Raw genomic sequence first — 21,591 nt, forward strand, 5'->3', positions numbered from 1 at the left:
CAGGTGTCCTGGCTGTGTACCCTCCCACCTTCTGGTGCACCTGCAGCCTACTTGCTGGCAGGGCAGCATGAGAAACAGGGAAGACCTTGATGCTGTGTAAGTAAGCACTGTTCAACAACAACTACAGCATCAATTATCAACACTGTTTTGATCACAAATTTAAAACATAGCACCATGTGAACTGTTACGAAGAAATTAACTCCATCCCAGGCAAAACCAATACAGAATGATATCAGTAAAAAATCAACCAGTACCATCAAAGTTGATTTCAATTTCTATTTTATAGTCTCATCGGTTAAAGCACTGAATGATACAGAAGTTACTTGGATTTATCTCCAACTTTAGAAAGCCATATGCTACAAGAATCTCATACTGTGAACTACTTTTTAAGATCTCATAAGCTGAAACATGATGGTTCTTCAGTGTTCTAAATGAAGTGAAATCAAGTCACATATGGGATCTATACAAGTATCTCCATGAAAAAAAATATATCCAAGAGTATTCAAACAATTGGTTGAGGGTAGTAAAATTAAGAAATGAGATGGTAAGGAAGAAAAAGAAGAAAATAATTGTCAGGGCCCTAAACTAGCAAGTTACAATGGCCCTAATCAGCCCCAGCTGGGGCCTCCAACTGCCTCTATAGGCCAGGGAAAGCTATATAAGCTCGACTTGGGAAGATACTTTCAGTCCTTGCTTGATCTATGTTAGAGGAGAGCTTCATTTTAATCCCAGCTACTGCTGTGATTTAGAAATAATAGTGAGGATAGCTAACATAACTTGCCTAGATATTTAATTAGCTAAGACTTTTTGAAAGGCACTTACAGATAATTCAGAAACAACTTCCACAGTAATAGAAATTGGGGTGGGAGGAAGGCTGATAGTATTGTTTTCATGTCTACGTTAGATACAAAATAACCTACTCTTCACTATAAGGGCTCTGAGGTTCCCCTCTCCCAAGAAGTTCAGGTGTTTTGGCTTAGGGTCTTTTAGAGACAGGACAACTGAGAGCAGTCCTCTTCCTCTGGTGATTGTGGAGTGGCCTCTGTGCTGATTTTACTGAAAGAAATACCTAAAACAGGAACTATCTTTGTAACTAATAACCCCCTAAATATATATTAGAAAGGAAACTGTATTTATAAAGTTTAGTTTCCTGAGCACTTGGATATGCTTCTTGTGGTAAGTAAGACTGTTGAATTTCATACTTTATAAAATTATAATGTCTGTGATATATGGTATTCATAATAAAAACATTAGTGCTGTAAAAGGCTTATGTCACTTCTGGTTTTGTAGTTTTTATTTTTATTTTTTTTCCCAAGGTTATCTCTGTGAAGGATACATTGAGTAACTTTAGCTGAGCACTTGTTCTTTGTTTCACATTTTTTTGAAATGAATTTTCTGTGGGGTTGTCTGGTTGGCTGTTGTTTTTTGTTTTGCTTTTTCCCTGAAGTGAGCCCTCTGACTTTGACAGACCCTGTAGTTTTGTTGCAAGCCTCTGGTTTCAAGATCTTTGTGGACAGGGAAAGAACTTCATGAAAATCATAACAGAACATGTCTTACAACCTGGTAGACCAACTGTCTGCCTAAGGTGGTGGATTTTTATAATGCTATGAGCATTTGGAGTTTCTAACAAAATCCATCAAATTGTTATCCTGACAAGATGATCACACTTACTTTGGAAGCATTTCATGTTCTGATAGTTTATTCTAATGATATTGTTTATGTATAAGTTTATCAATTAAATATCAGATCCATCATTGTTTACCCACTTGTTTGAAGATGTTTTATTTGACAATTCTATTAAAAAAAAAAAAAGTTGGCAGAACATTCTCTGAAAGTTTCCATATCTGTTCTGCAGCTTAAAAGTTATCTTATGACACGGTTTCCCATAGGATCCTACTGGACAAAATGTCCAGCATACAGCTAAATAAAAACATCATACGATGGGTGAGCAATTGGCTAACGGGCAGGGCCCAAAGGGTTATGGTGAATGGGGCTGCGTCAGGCTGGCGGGCGGTCACCAGTGGGGTCCCTCAAGGCTCCATTTTAGGGCCAGTACTTTTCAATATTTTTATAAACGATCTGGATGTAGGAATAGAAGGCATTTTGAGCAAGTTTGCTGATGACACCAAACTTGGAGGAGTTGTGGACTCGAATGAGGGTGGAAAGGCCTTGCAGAGGGATCTGGATAGGTTGGAGAGCTGGGCGATCGCCAACCGCATGAAGTTCAATAAGAGCAAGTGCCGGGTCCTGCACCTGGGACGGGGAAACCCTGGCTGCACGTACAGACTGGGCGATGAGACGCTGGAGAGCAGCCTAGAAGAGAGGGATCTGGGGGTCGTGGTAGACAACAAGTTGAATATGAGCCGGCAGTGTGCCCTGGCAGCCAGGAGGGCCAACCGTGTCCTGGGGTGCATCAAGCACGGCATCGCTAGTAGGTCGAGGGGGGTGATTGTCCCGCTCTACTCTGCGCTGGTGCGGCCTCACCTCGAGTACTGTGTGCAGTTCTGGGCACCACAGTATAAAAAGGACATGAAACTGTTGGAGAGTGTCCAGAGGAGGGCTACGAAGATGGTGAAAGGCCTGGAGGGGAAGACGTACGAGGAACGGCTGAGGGCACTGGGCCTGTTCAGCCTGGAGAAGAGGAGGCTAAGGGGAGACCTCATCGCAGTCTACAACTTCCTCGTAAGGGGGTGTCGAGAGGCAGGAGACCTTTTCTCCATTAACACCAGCGACAGGACCCGCGGGAATGGAGTTAAGCTGAGGCAGGGGAAGTTTAGGCTGGACATCAGGAAGGGGTTCTTCACAGAGAGAGTGGTTGCACACTGGAACAGGCTCCCCAGGGAAGTGGTCACTGCACTAAGCCTGACTGAATTTAAGAAGAGATTGGACTGTGCACTTAGTCACATGGTCTGAACTTGGGTAGACCTGTGCGGTGTCAAGAGTTGGACTTGATGATCCTTAAGGGTCCCTTCCAACTCAGGATATTCTATGATTCTATGATTATGAAAATGTCATGTAACTTCAACCATGTCTCTTAAAATTCAGGCTTCAATAAAGTGTCGATTCCAAGATGAATTTTTAATGAGCACTATTGTTTCTCTCTTCTAACCAGCTTGGGCACTCATCCTCAGCAGTTAATCTCTACAGTCTATAATCAGATGGGAAAATAAGTACTATTAAGTACACTTAAATAATGCTCCTTCTTTGTACTCATAGTTACAGATATAATATTTTCTTCTAAAGGAATTGTGTGTGGGAATTGCTAACTGACATTAGTCCCTGAAGTTGGAATAAACAGTATAATCCATTTAGTGAGAACACAGTCCTATCTTTCCTATCACTGACCTCCACTTTTGAAAAAGCTAAAATTCATTATTATTAAGACAGTAATGTTTTATTTTAAAAAACATTTCAAGGAAACCTTAGAAAACCAAAGAAAATCAAACCCTTTTTAGTAGCAGTGTTTAATTTTAATTTAGCAGAATTGTTTAAAGAAAGGCATTTATCTCATTTGTGCTTAGCTTAGAGAAAAACAAGCTCTTTGAAGCTATTCATTCAACATTTGAGATTGAGCAAGAGTATGTTATGAACTCAATTTTGCTTTAACATTGCAAAGAAAGTTTAGAAATGTAGCTTGCAAAGGGTAATTGTTCTATATTTAGACAAAAATAGAATGAGCAGAGTTAGGAAATACTATTGTTGGCAATTTTGTTGAAAAGACTAATTTTTGTTGAAAATAGCAACCTCAGCAAAGTTGGACTTAAGGTAATTTATGATCATGCAGTCTTGTGGGGAACATAAAGGCTTCATTTTCCTATACTTCAGTAAAGATGATAGGAGAAAAATAGAACTATATAGCAGTAGTTGAAAATAATGGTTTTGATTTATGCTGGGGTTTGTGCCAAATTCTATTATCATAGACCTACTAGCAGAGGGAGTTCATGTGGTCAGCAAGCTTGTCATTCCTATCGTGCCAGCTGTGGCTGCTGAAAAGTTAGTATCAGTAGTTGAAACACCACAGGATAGAGATGTATTTATCACAGGCAAATTTTACTAGCAGATATTACCTATACTTCACCATTAAGGAGCTCTGCAAACAGCTTCCCTCCTCCAAGGCTGCATATCTTCTAGCGTAGATAGTGCATAGTTCAGAGATAGGGACTCCAGCAGAAGACCTATTATGTGGACAAGCAGGCGTTCTTCACCGTGCTACTTTCTCATCTTTATGGTTGGATTGCAGGAACTTCTGTAAATGCTTTGCTATAGCAAAGACTGAAAACTGACAGTATTTTATAAAAGAGACAGGATCAAACTAATAGGACTTCCTGATTTGGATCAGTTTATTGTTATTAATAGTGGACCATCAATAAATTTGAAATTCAACTTTGAGGAACCAGTTTACAACTTCACTGTAACATTCACTGTAGCAAGTTAGTAGAATAATACATTTCAAACTTTAGTTTTAGTTGCTTTAGATTTAGCATTGTCTGATACTTAATCTGTAGCAAAGATTTGCAGCCAAAATACAAACTTCTATCTTGCAGAGACAGTATCAATAATACTTTCAAATATTTTACTCAAGCTTATGCAAATGTACTAGTGGTCTTGTTCTCATTCATTATAGTAATAATAATAAAAAGTTTTCTCTGAAGTGTTCTACTGAATGATATGTAAAACTACTGTATGTAATGATATGTAAAACTACTGTATGTAAAAAAAAACTACATATGTAAAACTTGGGAGGAAAAAAAAAAATATCCAAGGAGATAAACAGAAATTAGAACTTTTTTCTAGGAAAAAAAGTAAATAAGTTGTCCCATCCACTTTGCCCCTTCTCCCCCCCTCCCCCCCAAAAAAGGGGGGGGGGGCCACAATGCTAAATTATCATACTCTTCTGCAACAAATAATGTAGCTAGAAGTGCATCTCCTACAGGCAAAATAATAATAATAATGTCTTAATAGTCAAAATCTGGAATCGATAGAAGAGACAACTTTGATTTAGGAATCAAATCATCTTTTGCCTTATTTTTGAAAAATACAGGATTTATGTTCTTCCTTTAAAGCAAATGTAGGTAATGTACATCAGTTTTAATGACGTGTTTTTACTCTCTGAATCCAAGAAAGGCTCAATATCTTTCAAAACATATTTCACGTTTAGCATGAATTACCTTAAAGACAATGAAGCAAACCTTATAGTATTTTCAATGATTATTCCTCACTGATTCACCCTATTTTATTAGGATAACAGCTTAAAACATTTTTTTTCCAGTTACTTTATTGTTTTCTGTGAAATGTAGCTTTTTGGCTCAGTGAGGAAGATTCTGAAAGTACATCAGTACTTTTTTTTTTTCTTGAAATGGATTCTGTACTACTTGAACTGACTTGGAGGCTTGAATTTATAAAATGAGAATGGAAACCCCACAGTGCAAATAGAACTTCCTTTTTCAAATGTGTGCTTTCAAAATCTTTGAGCCAAATGCATCCCTGGTGTAAATCAATTTCTGTAGCATTACACCAGGGAAGAATTCAGATTTCTTTTCTGTACCAGTGACCCACAGGTAATATCAATCTATCTGCCATGCTACTTTCAATTTTATTCCCCTTGCGTTAACAGAATTAGTTACAATTTCTGGTAGAAAGTAGTAAGACAGCTTTTTTCAAAAGCTTCAGGAGTGGATGTAGTGAGTGAATTGTAGCTTTTATTTATTATTTTTTCTCAAGATAGATGGAGCAGGTGTATAGGAATTAATGAAGCAACTGTGAAATTGTAAGGGTCATTGGTGTGTAGAAAGCTGTAAATTAGCAGGTTCTTATGGGAAATTGCCTTCCACCTTTAAGGTGTTACCACTTATAAATTCTTGTTTAACTTCTGGGAAATGGCAATGTGGGAGTCCAGAAAAAAAAATGTTGAAATCCTTCTATTTGTAGATTTTTTCAGCAAAACAGGTCCAAAATAGCTTGCAATATACATCTTTCATTGAATCTTTATGATTATAACCCTAAATTTCTTTTTCCATTTAGAAAAGTAGTCTGAAATAAACATACTAAAATCCATTTTTTGGAAAAAAAAAAAAGGTTAAATCTGTAGTCCTTGCAGATCACCTTTCTATCTGAAGTATCTACTAAATCATAATACTTCTTGCAGGACTCCTTTCAAGACACTTTCTTTAAATAAGTAGCTACAAAGATGGGCACCACGTTGATAATGCAAAGTTACCATTCAATACAGAAGCCTTTCTCTTCCTATAGTTTCTGTTGAGGAACTTTTCAGCATGAATTAAGAAATCTTAATCATGGTTATATGGACTACTAAATGTTATCAACTTTGTTATATTCCCATCCCTGAAATATTTAGGTTCTTTTAGGATAATATTCTAATCTTCCACTGTGTTGATGCTCATGACTCTGTGCCTTCAACAGGTTTCATGAACAAGCTGCTTCCATTTTCCTTTGTCAATAAAATCAATTATGTTCTCTAGCATGATCTTCAGTTAACAGGTTTATCAAACATGGGTCCCTGGTTCTATCCCATTTTATCCCACTTTCTGATTATCTCTATGCCTAATTTATTAAACTTCTAAGGAATATTTACTTAGAATATTATCTAAAGCCACGAGCATAATCATGGCATTTCAGGCTAGGCTGCAATAGATAGTATCTTATCTGTAGTCACCAGTATTTCTAAATGAATATTTCTTTGATTGTTTTGCTGTCACTTTAATAATTCTGAAAGAACAGTGAATAGTGGGGCAGTAAAAATAGTTTGTAATCATGGCAGATACAGTATTCTTTAAACAGGGTGAGTGACACTCCATCAGCTCAAAAAAGGGGATCCAGCTACTGAATGTATCATTTGATGTCCACATTTCTGCACAGAGCAGGGTCCATATATCAGTATCCTGAGGAATTAGGCTAAGAAAGTGTCATATTTTGTCAAAGATGTGGAACATACATAATGCAATTCTAACTAGCCTACAGATGAATATACATGCACACAAGTTCATGGTCCTTTTTAAATGAATCAGATACAGCTTTATACTTTTTTTTTTTCTTTTGGAATTCTCTGATTAATGGCTGTTTCACTCAGTTTCTCTTGTCACTTCCATTCTTATATGTTCTGTTCAGAATGACAAATCAGTCATGCTATATATCATGTAATGGGATGCTTTGTCTTGCTCTGCAAGGTTATGTTAAGCTACATCTGAATCATTTACTGAGACTTTTCACTGTGACATAGTAAGTATAGTAAAAGCAAATAACATGGCCGTCTGTGAATGTTAACTAAGATAATTCTGATCTCAATTAAACTTAGTGAGAACTCATCCATCTTGCATATGGTTAGATGCGTTATCTAAGAAAGTGTATGAGGTACCTCCCTGAGTCTTTCTTCTGGACCAGGCCTGTATTGTGATTTATTCCAGCCAGCTAATTAGATAGCTATATGGAATAGATCAGATGAATATGATTTTGAACATCTTAGTTTTACATTCCCAGCACACTAGAAAGATTTTTTTTTTTCTCCTCCTTCATGGAGCCAGGGCTTAGTGTTGGACATTTAATCAACCATAACTTCACCTATCACTTGCTTTGTCTTGATGTTCCCACTTTCACAAATCAGCATTTTGCTCAACAATTCAAATATGGGTCACAATACATACAAGTTATTTCAGCATACTCATTAGAGCAATGAAATGTCTAAAGACAAAGACATAAGCTGCTAGTGTAACTTCAGGCATGGCCCTGAGCACATGACAACAAATGTATCGCTCCAGGAATTGCTTTCATGTGGTGTTCCTCACTCATTGTCCCTATTTCCTTTGCTGTTCTTTTCAAGATTTATTCATTCCCTGTGGAAAGAGTAAATTACTGATGGGGATAATACAATAAATCTTTCAAATTTGCTATTATGTAGATTCAAGAGACTATTTTCCACTTGCAATGGGGAGAGAGTAATTCAATGATTAGGTTGAGTAATGATTAGGTTAAGTTCTGAGTACTCAGATCCAAGGGTTGAAGAAGGCCAGGTGAACTTAAAAGGATTTCTTTCTTTCTTTTGCTGGCATATACTGAAAATTACAAACTTTAATTTACAGTTTAGAGGGTGAGTGTCTTTGTACAAAGGTAGCCACTCAGGCGTCCTACCTCTCTGTGATTTGATGCACAATTACAGTAAGTCTGAGACACTTGCATGTATTATAGATAAATTATGAATTGGATAATTCATCAGAAGCTGCTTATCTGGTATGGACCAGTGTCAGGTATTTTTTCTTATGTAGCAAGATACCTCTTCAGAAAGAAACTGGTAGACTTTTAATGATTCATTTTTGGCCAGATTTGAAATAGCTCTTTTTTTCCCGTGTTACCATCAACATCTCTGTATATCAACCAAACCTGTGAACTGAGATTTTGTCAAAATGAAAAAAAAAAAAATCACAAGGAGACTTCTTAGTTTGTAGAGTTCATTTTAAAATTTACAAAAATTTAGTTTCACAGTGGTATCTTTTTCTGGGTTTTTATTACAGTCAATTCTACATCAAACTTGGTTCTGGTGTTCTAAGTTCTTTATAATACACTAGCTGATATGGAGCTGGAGGGCAATTAGACTTTTTCCATGGTTGTTACTCCATGTCTTTTCCAACTATAGCGAACCCATGCCAAATTCTTCGGTGGCATATAGTTTTTGTTTTTATCCTTTCTCAATATAAATCCATTACTAAGCGTATAATGTGAAAGATGACTCAAAATTCAGATCAATGAAGGTTGGTAATTGTCATGTGAGTTTTCCAGAAGCAATTTTAAAAAAGCATGAGGAAAACCAAGTGAAAAGATTTATTATAGACAGGCTTTAAATAACATCTAACAGTAAATGTTACTTTAAACCAGATATTTATGTTGTGCTAGGAGATCTGAAGATACTGTTCATGTGCCAGTCACTGGCATTTATTCTGACACTTTAATAAAGTCAACATGAACTGGATGGGTGGTAGTACATGAAGGTACTTTAAAACCTAGGGTAATGAGCATCTACAGTGACTAAGAAATTTCTTTTCATGTTTTGAGCTACCTCGCTGCCTGCTTTTGTGGGAGGGTGGTTTGCCTAAGAATCAAAGATCTTTTTTTAATTATCCAGAAAAAGTTTACAGAAAGGTGAAAAGTAACAATTCTAAGACAATGCATTAATGTTAAGGGAAATTATGGTTTTCAACAAGTGTATTGGACAGATTATTCACTTTATTGTCAGAATCCATATTCAGAGATTCTGAACACTGAGATTTAATGTGGAAAGCAATTGCCATATTCCCTAAAGACTCTGTCTTGCATCTAGAAGAATTTACATCTCATGAATCCCTGCAATACATCTTTGATATGTAACCTAACAAATAGGAAGAACTTAAGGATCCTACTCCAGCTTCTCAAATAGCACTGAGTACAGAAAGTAACAGCTGCTGCCCATTTCTTCTTTGCTTCCTGGGCTTCCCTTTAAGAACTTAAGTGTACTACCTGGTCTTAGGTTGCTCCTAGAGACAAAATGACCTTAACAAGCTATTTGAAGTAAAACATTCAAGTCTTCAAAGAACAAATACATTTTTTCTTTTGAGGGGACTTTCAAAGTGACTGCATATATACCTGATCTCGCAGGTTTGTATACACCCTATTTGTAGCATGTTTTCTTTATCTGATAAAAAAGGAATGACAAAATTCTTCTACTGCATTGTGTTTCATTGTATTCTTGATTCATCTGTTAATTTCTTTAAGAACAGAAGTTTCATGATGCAGAATTCTTTTTCAAATATCTAGATTTTCAGTGTGATTAGAAATTGCTTCTTAGGACAAAGAAATGCTTATATAGTCAGTTAAAAGGCTCTTGACTTAAATACTGGATTTTTTCCATGGTTTTTTTTTTTTTTGAGAAATTTGTTTTGAGTTGTAGTTTCAGCAAATACACTGTAATGCTGATCATATTACATTTGTAATAAAATGAAACTGCAAATATAATACCTATAGATACTCCTGTAGGGATGTTTTGCTAAAAAGCTGTTATTTACACTGAATCTGTTCTTTTGTTCAGCAAGCAAAAACTGCCAAATAAAATCTACTTAACTGTGCCGGTCTTGGATGTTAAAAATAACACCAGCTAATGTGGAGTGATTAATCCCTAAACTATGCTTATTGCTTCTGGATTGACTCATAATAGATACTTGATTATAAAAGTATAACACTATAGCTTCCTAGTTTTGTTGAGGCCAGTTTCCAAGAAAGACTTTGATTGGCACCATTTATTCTGGTTCTGTTAACAAAACACAGAGAAATAGATATCGTTAAGTGTCATTACAACAATCAGACTTTTCCATTGAAGAAAGTAGTTCTTTGAGTTGCATCACTTTATCTGTAAATCTAATGACTTCTGAAGCTGTTTTGGGATCAGTGACTAACAGGGCAGAAAATGAAAATGCAGAGCAGGAACAATATAAACCTCATGTATTGCTTATCTTTGAGAGAGATGCACAGTATGTCAGTGACGCCAAGAAGCTCAGCGGTTGTTAATTGTGCATGTGCAAGGGATACATTGTGAGATGTTCTCAGTAAATACATATGTATAATCACAAAAACACAATCAGCAATCAAAATGCCAAGAGGTGTATTTGGCCTACTTAACTGAACTGTCATTTTTGCCTTACCTAACAAGTTATTTTTTCTTGTTTGCTAGTAACTAAACAGACATCTAAAATGTTCAATAAAATGTTCAAGTTTTCTTATAGTGCACTGCAGTATATGTTGCTGCATGTAAGTGTAACTATATGCACAACAATGTGACAATTCTTTTTTTAGAACTTACTGAATGTACAGAATTTTATATAAATTCTAAACAGTTCTAGTTTTATCTAGAAATGATTTTTCACATCAAGCAAAGTAGACAACTTCAAATAACAAATGGCCTGGAATCAAGAGAATATTTAGAATGTGGCTACAGTAGTTCAGATCAAGAGTGGTCTTTTGAGCTGAATATCCCTGTCATCCATTAACTGTGGTTTGGCACAGACAGTATAATGATCTTAGAGTAAGTGAAGTGGATTCTTTTCAAACAGAACTAAACAGAAATGTGCACTCTGAAAAGTGCACCTGAATATCCTCCTGGACACTCAGATTACAGGTCAAAATGATGGTCGAAATCCTGCCAAGTTTTGTAGTGTGTACTATGGGTGTTAATTCCTCAGATTCAATTGCTTCTTCTGCACACTTAATCCAATTGCAGTGTGTGGCCTAAATTGGTAATGTTGTATATTGTCTACTTGCTGATATTGAAATAGTCTTTTTAAAATTATATGAAAGGTAGATGGGGTTCCATGATGTTACAGAAAAGCACACTTACTTCACACCTTAAAACAGTGGGAGAAGAGAACATGGAATTATTGTTCTGCAGAACAAAAAGCCAAACTCTGTAAGCATTTAAGGGATGAGATGAGTAACAGATGCATTGGATTTGTCAGGAGCAAATTATAACAAATCAACTTCCTTCTATGAGTATGAACTGATATGGGAGTAAAGCGAAATATGATCTTTAAGGATTTTACCTCATGCCGAATTCTGATAAATGAAAAGAGCTTCATTAAGCTGTTATTAGGTGATTTCCTAACTGCTTAGAAGACCAACTCCACAGATAACAAAAGATTCATGGATAACATTATCTAAAGTAAAGTGGAAAACTCAGTGTAGGGATGATGAGATAGACCCCATCTAGAGGTGCCAATAAGTATTATCTGGTCATTAGTTTAAACTAATATTCTGAAGTAATATTAAAGCTGAAATATATTAAAGTCATTATCTAGGATACAGAATTAAAAAACAGTTAAATTTCATTTCAATTTCTTGAAATGCAATTTTTTTTTCCTTAGTAAGTCAGTATAGTAAAGCTCCTAAGGTTAAACCAACATTCAGCATTATGTTTTATACTTACTGTCAGATGCTTATGAGCATTTTCCATCTGTTCACCACAACTTGAAAAAAAAATATGTAAGCACTTATTTTTCTAGCTAATAATTATAGCAGTGGTATTAGGCTATGCATATAGAAGCATCCAGAGTCTAAATATTGAAGTTACTTTAAATTAAATTTTACCAGTTGCAGTAACATTTTTTCCCTGTACCAAAAGTACTCCCTAGTGTATTTTATAGCACCTTAGTGTGACAAGTAGTCTAGCACTACTCTGCTGAACTGTTTGCATGGCATCTCTGAGGCTGTAATTGTAAAAAGAGGTTATCATTACTATTGCTTTCCTAAAGCCTCTGAGATATACATAACTTGTTTTCATGGAATGGCTTCAGTTGGAAGGGACCTTAAAGATGACCTGGCTCTACTATCCCCCTGACATAGACACCTCCCACTAGAAGTCCCATCCAGCCTGGCGTTGAACCTTTCCAGGGATGGGGCATCCACATCTTCCCTGGGCAACCTGTTCCAGTGTCTTACCATCCTCTAAATGAAGAATTTCCTCCTAACATCTAATCTAAAACTACCTTTTTTTTTTTTTTTAAGTTTAAAACAGTTTTCTTTGTCCTATTGTTATCTATACATGCACATTTCCTATGTATCTTTTCCATAACTACACATAGCAATCTCAGCATAGATTAAGCTATTTTCCACCTGCCAGCTGTGCAAATTAAACTTGAAAATCTGAAATTTTCTCATCAAACTCAGAGTTTTCCTTAAATAAGACACTACCAAGATAAGATTCAGCAGGCTAACTTCTGGCCTCATTTATACTTGTATGTTTGCCTTCAAATGATCTACTTTGACATTTATATGATCCTGTTGCTTTAAGATTTCATAGGAGCACCTAATTAGAAACTTTTAAACAGCCCTGTTGAGAATGCACAAGATGTGACAGAATAGAGTTCTGTCAGTAAAGCAAGCAGATAATGCATAAATATATTTAAAGAGTGGTGGGTTTGAATAAGTCTTTGATTTTTACTCAGTCGCTATTCAGAATATATTGCTAGGATGCTGTCAGAACATTGTTCAGGTTTTGAATCAAGTTCTACCTGTCTCACTGGAATAGACATTCCCTTCAGCTGTGTGCATACCACATCTTTATCATCTGTGAATCTGAATGCCTAAGTAAAGCTGAGAGGCCACAAATAGCATGAATATTATCAAAATATACTGTAATCAACCCAGATAGTTTGACAACTATTCATTTGGTGTTGTGAATACCTTTTTGAACACCAAAGTCCAAATCTGTGTGTTTTATATAATGGTGGAGTATAATGCTAGTTTTCAAAAGTCATAAGCAAAAAAATATATAGTTAAATAATTAACTGCTGCCCTATTGAATAGTTACTTTAAGATAATTTTCAGATTTTGGATTTCCATGTAAAAGTGTGAACTGAACAAATTCATGTGAACTGAATTTGAAAATCAGAATAAATAGCTTGAGCATATTTTAAGAATCTTTGTAATGTGTGAAATGAATCATCTAACAATGAACTAAGAATTAAGGAATTTAACTTTACATCATTGTAGTTTTAATAATTTTTATCCTAAATTAACTTCTCAAATGCATATTTCATTATTATCCATGTTATTTCCTTCCTCATGCCAAAGCAGTAGCATATTGGTGAGAGAATCATGTCCTGGTTCTTTCTCATCTGTGGTAGAACATTTTCACAACAGTGGCTGGGTACTGGATACTACCCTTCCTTTGCCAAAATGAAGTGCTATCAAGCAGGTTGTCTTCTTCAGAATACAGACTATTTGCATCCCACAAAACAGAATTCTAAAAAGCTTCTTACTGTTTTACAGACACAAACTATTTATGAAAATGTGGCAATCTCTTAATGCATATCAAATTCCTGTGCCTGGATTATAACAAGAGTTGAATTTATACAGTGAACAGAAATTTTATGAAACCGTATGTACATAAATACAAAATTCTATATCTAAGTCCTTTGAATTGTCTCAATATATTGTCTGTCAGCTTCTGAATCACAATTTCAATATGAGTTGTCCTGGGATAAGATATTTATATTCTGCTGGGGTTTTGCTATTTAAAAAAAACAACAACAACAAAAAAACCCTTAATACTCCAGGATAGCAAGATATAATCACTGTCACTTCACTCTTAGTTTTAACTTCCATGGCAAACAATAAAACGTACAGCTGGTGATAACAGCAGTACATCGCATCTTCAGCTTCTTTTTTGCCCCTTTTGTTCATTTTCAAAGGAACAAAACTCACATTCAAGTTTGTATAAAAGCAGTTTTGTACTATTCATAATTTACAACTTTTGTTCTTGGGTTTTAACTATGATTGTTTGCTATGCCCTTTATTCCTTGATTTCATGGACATTTTCTTAAATCAGCAGTTATACAGAAGAAACTTGCTAAAAGTTAACACTTAACAGAAACACTTGCATAACATTGAGGTAGAAAGTAATCATGTTTTTTTTTTTTTTTTTTAAAGGATCTGTTTTTCTTTTTTTTTTTTTTTCCCCATATGCTTGTATACATCATTGCAAGTTATAGTTTGTAATGACTGCAGTTCCAAGCCACTGCTGAGTGCTGTGCTTCAATGGTGTTCATCTTAAACTAACTTTGCTCATGACTGTATGTAACTATAGTCATTTCTGTGTATGGCTTTTATTTCCCTTTTTGAATTAAATTTTGCTATTCACACATACTGATATTGCTTAATACCATAACCTGTAAGAACTCCTAGTAATGGAATTATTTCAGAATAGACACCATTTCCTGTTTTAGGATATAAATTGAAATAAAAACTGCTGCTCATCTGAAGTTTGCTAAGCCCCTGATCAGCCTGTAACTGAGACACATGTTTATGTGGTATAATGTATTGCTAATGATGGAGTTGTACAGATGTCCTTCCTTGCATTGTTCTGAAGGAGAAAGTATGGAAATATTGGGTATACTCTTACAAAAGAGAGATTTGTAAGAGAAAAGCGGTGTTACACTAAAAATGATTGTCTCTACATTTATTTGAGACACATTTTCTTCTCTCAGTTGGCAATGCCCCAATCATGAAAATGAGGAAAAACTGGATGTATAAGTAAACTATTTTGAAGACTTACTTCTATAAACTAATAATCATTTTTCATATTTACATGTAGGAATTCATTACTTTATCTCTTAATTTAATCTGCAATATTACTTAATTTTGACTTCTAAAACCTGGTATTTTTATACAAATAATTTCAATAAAACATCTCAAGGTATTTTGGAATGTGGTATAGTATTAGGACTTTTAAATACCAAATTAACATATCTACTCTGAAAATAATATGTAAGTTAATAATTGAGAGAATATTGAGATACTGAATTTCTGAATGTGAAATAGTGATATTTCCTTTTCATTAACAGAAAAATAAGGAAACATTAAATATTTGTAATTCTTACATTTACTTGTAATTCAGGAAAGTGTACATGCAGTTTTATGAAAACTTGGCTGTTTTTAATTTTTATAACACAAAGTATACAATTAAACATCGCTTTATTCTCATGATTTGTATGCTGACCTAGCTATTTTGTACCCAAAAGCATATGTTTGTATCTTCTTTATAAAACACAATGAAATCATAAATAAAGAGAATCAGTTAATGTGATCAACAAAATCAAAAATGAAATAAATTTAAATGTGAAGTTTGGAAATGGCCTACTTGAAATTCAAGAAAAATCTAAATATGATTTGGGCTATTTTATGTGTGTATGGTGGGTGAAGTAATAAGTTCCTACATGCCTCATATGTCTACAAAGTATCTGGAAGTTCCTGGGCATACTATGTGTGCAAAGAGTTTCTAAACGTGTTCATCAAAATCATATGTAAGAACTGTTTTCTTAGATTTATGGCAACTATCTTGCCAAGAAAGAGCAGGATTTCTTATTACAGTCTTATTGTCACAACCCATAGCCTCCTCCATTTCCAGTTTTCCAGCTTTGATTCCAGGAAGGTCAAGTTTATTTTGGCTTTCTGTTGCAGAGATCCTTAATAGTTTGACATTATGCTGTATTTGTAAGTCTTTACAGTTACTGTGTTGCTTATTGTCAATGCCTGTATCTTTTTAATCTTCCTTCTGTTGAGTGAAATTAAAAAGAAAGAACAGACAGTTAAAGATGTTCTCATCTTTTGGCAATATGTATCTATATTGTTCAGGAGGCGACACACTTACTGCTTGCAGAGAAGTATTTTATAAACTGTGTTTATCTGGTTCTATGGAATACCAGCTACATGACTTTTAGGAAAACAACAACAAAACAACTAAAACTGTTCCAATAGTATGGTAAAGAATACATACCCACTCCAACTCTTGACACTGCCAAGGCAGTCCCTAAATTCCTAAATACTTTTTTTATGCTTTGTACAGACATTTAAACAGCCTTTTCCCATAAAATACATGTGTTCAAATTTTCTGACTGACCATTCAATAATGCCATGTGTCGTGTCAAAGCAATGTGACTGGAGCAAAGTGATGTGACTCATTAACTGCTAGAAATTTCAGCAGCAGACATCAAAACCCAATTCTCAGTGACTTCTTAAAGTAATTGCTTTTTATTCTTGATGTTTCCCAACCTGTTTTTATAAAGGCAGATTGTTTTCAAATGGTCTTGGCACAGAATGAGTGGCTCTGTCTTGTTTTTGTTTTGAAATGCTCAGCACATCTCTAACTGCATGAAAACATTATTTAAATGTTTGAATCTACAACTTTACAGTAGAAGCTTTAATAACTTTTGATGGTGGAAAAGAAATTAAAACATAAATGTTCCCATGTTAATAAGGAAGAAAAGCTTCTCATCTCAAACGGATTTTTTTGTTTGTTTTTGACTAGGAGCACTATTAGAAGAAACAGAAGCAAACAGCAGAAAGAATGAATCTAAAGCATTGCATATAATTTACCTTGTACTAAACTGATTTAAAAAATCCAGATGAACAAATTGCTTTAAAATTATTCATTTACAAAAATGTTGGTGTTATTATAACCTATATACTAACATGTTTTAATATAATGTATAAAATGAAGTAGTTTGACTTTTTAGTTAATACTTTGCACTAGAACTTAAGAGTCTCAGTTTATCAAATTTCCTTTATTACAGCTGCAGTCTGTTTTTTTTCCAGGCACAGCTGAATCCATTGAAAAGGCTACTCAGCTACTCCTTGGTACCTTCTGTCTGAAAGCTACCTTCCCTCCTCTCAGCCTTCAGGTATAGACATTCCTATTTCACCTCTGTTAAAGTGATCCAATTAAAAAAAAAAAAGTGGTAGTTGAAATTGGCTGGAGATGTATAGTAGTATGCCTCTTTCCAGTACCTTTTAAGATCTTCTATCTTAATTTAACATTTTTTTCTGAAGCTTTTATTTTTATATTCATTCCTGGCTGCTTATTATTTCAATGTCAATAATGCTAATAAAATTGTAGAGGCTTGTCCTTTGCTGTATTCCTGTGTGGTAATATGTCATCCAGGGGCCTTACAGAAGAGTATCAGCATGTAGCCATCATGGATCTAAGACCTCAGGTAGCCTGTCCAAAATTCTTGTAAGCATTGTCTAGGTGTGTGGAGAGTAGGTCCTAAAACATTTTTTTCCAGTCATTAGACATATTTTTCTGATGCTCTGGAAGCAGGAAAAAGTCAATCTGATAGATAACTTTTCTTAGAAAAGCAAGCATGAACCATATTGTTGATGTGTTGTAATACAGTTCCATACTCTTTCATTTTATTCAACATGATTCAGTTGTGAAAAGTTCAAATTTTCAGTTTGAAAACAGAAAACGTGTCTTTCCTGTCTCTAAAGCAGTTAAAATTGAGTTGCTCCTAAGCTATGCTGAGCTTAAGTAATTCAAGAATCATTGATACGCAAGTCCTGTAATGACCTGCCTTAGGAACATTGGAACAATATCTGCAGTGACAAATTTTGCCCTTAGGAATCAGAACATATTTTCCCAAACTACCTAATAGATGGGAAAAATGTTTTTCTGTTGTTTGTTCATTTGTTTTCAGCATGAATCTGTCAGATGATGCCAAAGGTTCTAGAAACAAATAAAACCTTTCAACTACCTCTTGACCAGAATATGATCACAAAAAAACAGTGAGACAGCACAGGTACTCTAGCTGTGCCAGCTGTTTAGTGCGTTATACTAAGCAGAATTGTGGGACATAGAATAGAATAGAAGTTTGTTCCTTTGTTTATTTTCACTTGTAAATGTTGGTCTTATGAAGCACAGTAAACAGTTCTGATTGAAGGACTAGGATTCCAGTTTGTCATTCCTATTTGGTACGCCTATTGATGTATAAGTAACAGAAATTTGGATATGTTCTTGATGGTAACAGAAATAGTAACAAACAAAAACAGAATCTGTCTAATCAATTCTCAAAAAAAAAAGTTTAATATTATATTACTTCTTTGACTTTAGAGGTCATCTGAAGCATAAATAGTAATGTTATAGTCCTTAAGAACATTGTTGTAGGTAATGTACATTTAGGTAGAAAATATAAAAGTAAAAGCAGAGTGTTATTTTCTCGTGATATGTTTTTTTTTTTCCCCATATTACAGAGAAAGGAGATTTCTCAGAAGTAATACATGAGATCCAAGAGATTAAAAACAGGATGCTGAAGTGGTAGGAAGAATTTTTTGTTTCAATTTTGAAAACTACAGAACATACTAACATTTCACATTTTTATTCCATGTTGTTTAATGGTAACATACTTTCAATATTAAAACTTATTAACGAACGTATAAAGATCTGACATCCAGGAATTTCATATCTAAATGTGAAACGACTGAAAAACCCTGCAATAGTGAGGCATTTTCACAAGTTCCTCATTTCAGAAAATGGGCCTTCAGGAAATCTAGAGGGTAACAATTTTTTTTACCATATTTTACCAGCAGCTTAGGCCAACGTTCAAAGCAGGTTTCAAAAAAGCTTGGAGAGAAAGAAACACTCTCCAAAGGGTTGTCATTAGATATACTTCACATTTTCTTATTGCTGTAATCTGTGCAAGAATTTCTGATGTTGCATAAGGCTTTGTTATTATTTTTAATAGCCTGATGTGGAACATCTGAAGTAAAGGAAGTCATGATTTTTACTGCTTTCAGTAACATCAACAGCTCTGTGAAGAACGTACCTGCCCTAACCACAACACAGATAGGATCAAATTTCTTAAACTTGTGCTTCACGGAATCTAGTATGTAATCCAGTGGATTCCATTCTGTTCCATGGAATCTAGAGTTTCATGGAATCTCAGGTGTTTTTGAATGATTCCTGGCAGTAAGGCCCTCTTGCAACACGAACATATTCTCTCTTAATATAAATAAACATTATTTGCAAAGGGTGAGGTATGATCATATACAGTTACCCCTGTTCAAGTAGACACCCCATGTTCCTGGAATTCAGTGGCAAATAATAGGATATTCTAGCATAATAGTAGATAAGGTAAATTAGTGATTTCTTCTATGACTGTACTTACCTGGGTAATCCTCTTTGGATTCACAGCTGACCCTTGTGGTTGCTGCCTTTCCAAAGGAGTTAGTCATTCTTTTTCCAGTAAGGATAGATTTTCTGACATCACTCAATGTTGTGGTACAAAAAAAAAAAAAGCCTTTGCTCATGCAGAATTTTGCAGCTCTGATAAGTTAAGTTCTGAGATGTTATAAAGATATTGTTTCATGCCCCCGGTCACTGCTTGAAAGCAGTGTCTGAAAATGCTTGAACATGGTCCCATGAGTTCAATTAAAGTAAACGGTCTTGTCATTGGGCTCCATGTCCATAAAATGTGGACACTGGAGATTTACTGCATGATAGGAATACTGCAGATACTCTTCTAACTTGCAGTCCGTTGACTTCTGTCTGTAGTTTCCCTTCAGAAGTGTTGTGGCATTTAGAAATTGCTAGCATGGGAAGCTAAAAATTATAATGGATAACTACAAATGCGGTTTGCTTCCTCTTGGATTTTTGCAAAGTCTCCTGACCCAAAGCATATTTCAAGTAATACACAGCCCTACACACAAGTGTACGCAGTAAGTAGCATATAATAAAGTGTAAGGTTTGCAGAGACCAGGTGCAAATGCAGTGTTACAACTTACACTATAGTAATCACGTCTGATATGAGAGACACTAATTTTCATCCACTTGCATGAGAAAAAACTTTTCCTGAATTTATCCATTTATTGATCTTAAAAGAAAGATTTTTTTTAAACTTGAGTAAAGAGAAAAATATACAACCTTTGTTCAACTTCTTGAAACACGTGCTTATTCAAGCAAAAACTGCAGTGTAAGATGTAAAAAATTCAGTTCCCAGTGTTCTTCCAGCTGTTTCTACTCTCCAGATTTTTCTTTCACCCTCTCTAATTCATGTCTATAATCTAAAGTTCAACTTTGAATCATTTGCTTTTTCAAGTCTACATCTGATTCTGAATTCTACCAATTCTTGTAAGATATCTGGATTTCCTGAGTGTTAACACGAGCCAGCATTTTTCCTCACTTTTTCTTTAAAATGTTGTTTGGCATATTCTTACAAAAAAAAAAAAGACAAAAAAGAAAAAAAAAGACAAAAGTCATTCTAGGAACAAAATATTATTGTTGTGGTTTTTTGTGTTCTTGCCCTATTAAACTTGGCTGGGCATTAATGCAATACTTCAGTTGTTAGTTCTAGAATTAAATCTACGTGACAAAGCTAAATCTATTTTGCCACTCATTCATGCGTTAACAAAGTTGTAGTGAAAAATGTGATTAAAATGATTGCTCATATTCATGAAGAAGAATGATAAGATTTCCTTAGGCTTTTGACAATGCCAATTTGCCCTAAAATAGGCTTCATTATGGACATATATTTAATGCATCTTTACTTACATTCTCTCAGGAGTGCTCATTAGCTCATACACAGTACTGCACCAGTGCAGTTATTGAAATCAAATTTACAATTACCCTACATAAGAAATCAAATTTACAATTACTCTACATAATACACAGACAGAATTCACTTGTATCATATTCTGCATTACTAGTTTTTAGGTGTCTTAGAGTGCAGTTCTTGTGATATATGGCATAATAATTCATGTCAAGAAGATGGTTGATGTTAATAAAGAAGGGGGAAATTTGGGAGTGAGGCCATGGGGGTCGGAAAGCCCTGTGGTTGATGATAACATTAGACTCTTAACGATGAGGCCATCAGGAATGTAAAAGAGTTGAGAGGGAACAAAGAAGGGTGATTCAGGAGACTCCATGCAGTCTTGGGTTGCTTGTTCTCCAGCCATTAAGGCATGGAAGTTGCTGGGTGTTTGCTGTTATACGCAAAGTTGTTTGACCAATGAAAAGTCACTTTTGAAAAGGACTGCTGTGGGGTGAAGGGTATAAGAGGGGAGCCTGTCCTCAACATAAAAAAAAAAAAAAAAGGCAACACGATGTGATGAAGTTATGTCATCAATAAAGAAGTAGAAAGAAGGAATGAAAAGGAACAGGCTAGCAGAACAGGGACCAGGACGGGAACAGAGACATTGATCGCCGCATGAAGATAGGTTTGGACAAACTCAGCAAACTGCTCAAAGAAGCTTGTACAGAAAGTCACTGGAAATAGGCACACCGGAGCT

The 21,591-nt window shown here is 35.1% G+C and overlaps 1 long non-coding RNA gene across 1 annotated transcript; it reads left to right on the plus strand.

Moving 5' to 3' along the window:
• The first annotated feature begins 499 nt into the window (after nt 1-499).
• LOC110352581 (uncharacterized) lies at nt 500-21,367 on the plus strand. The gene is made up of 4 exons (XR_002401750.4): nt 500-1,176; nt 17,125-17,210; nt 18,559-18,622; nt 19,050-21,367. It is a non-coding gene; the product is annotated as an uncharacterized lncRNA (long non-coding RNA).
• Nucleotides 21,368-21,591: the final 224 nt, after the last annotated feature.

The sequence above is a fragment of the Anas platyrhynchos genome, chromosome 1 (genome assembly GCF_047663525.1).
Source record: "Anas platyrhynchos isolate ZD024472 breed Pekin duck chromosome 1, IASCAAS_PekinDuck_T2T, whole genome shotgun sequence".
Lineage (NCBI taxonomy): Eukaryota > Metazoa > Chordata > Aves > Anseriformes > Anatidae > Anas > Anas platyrhynchos.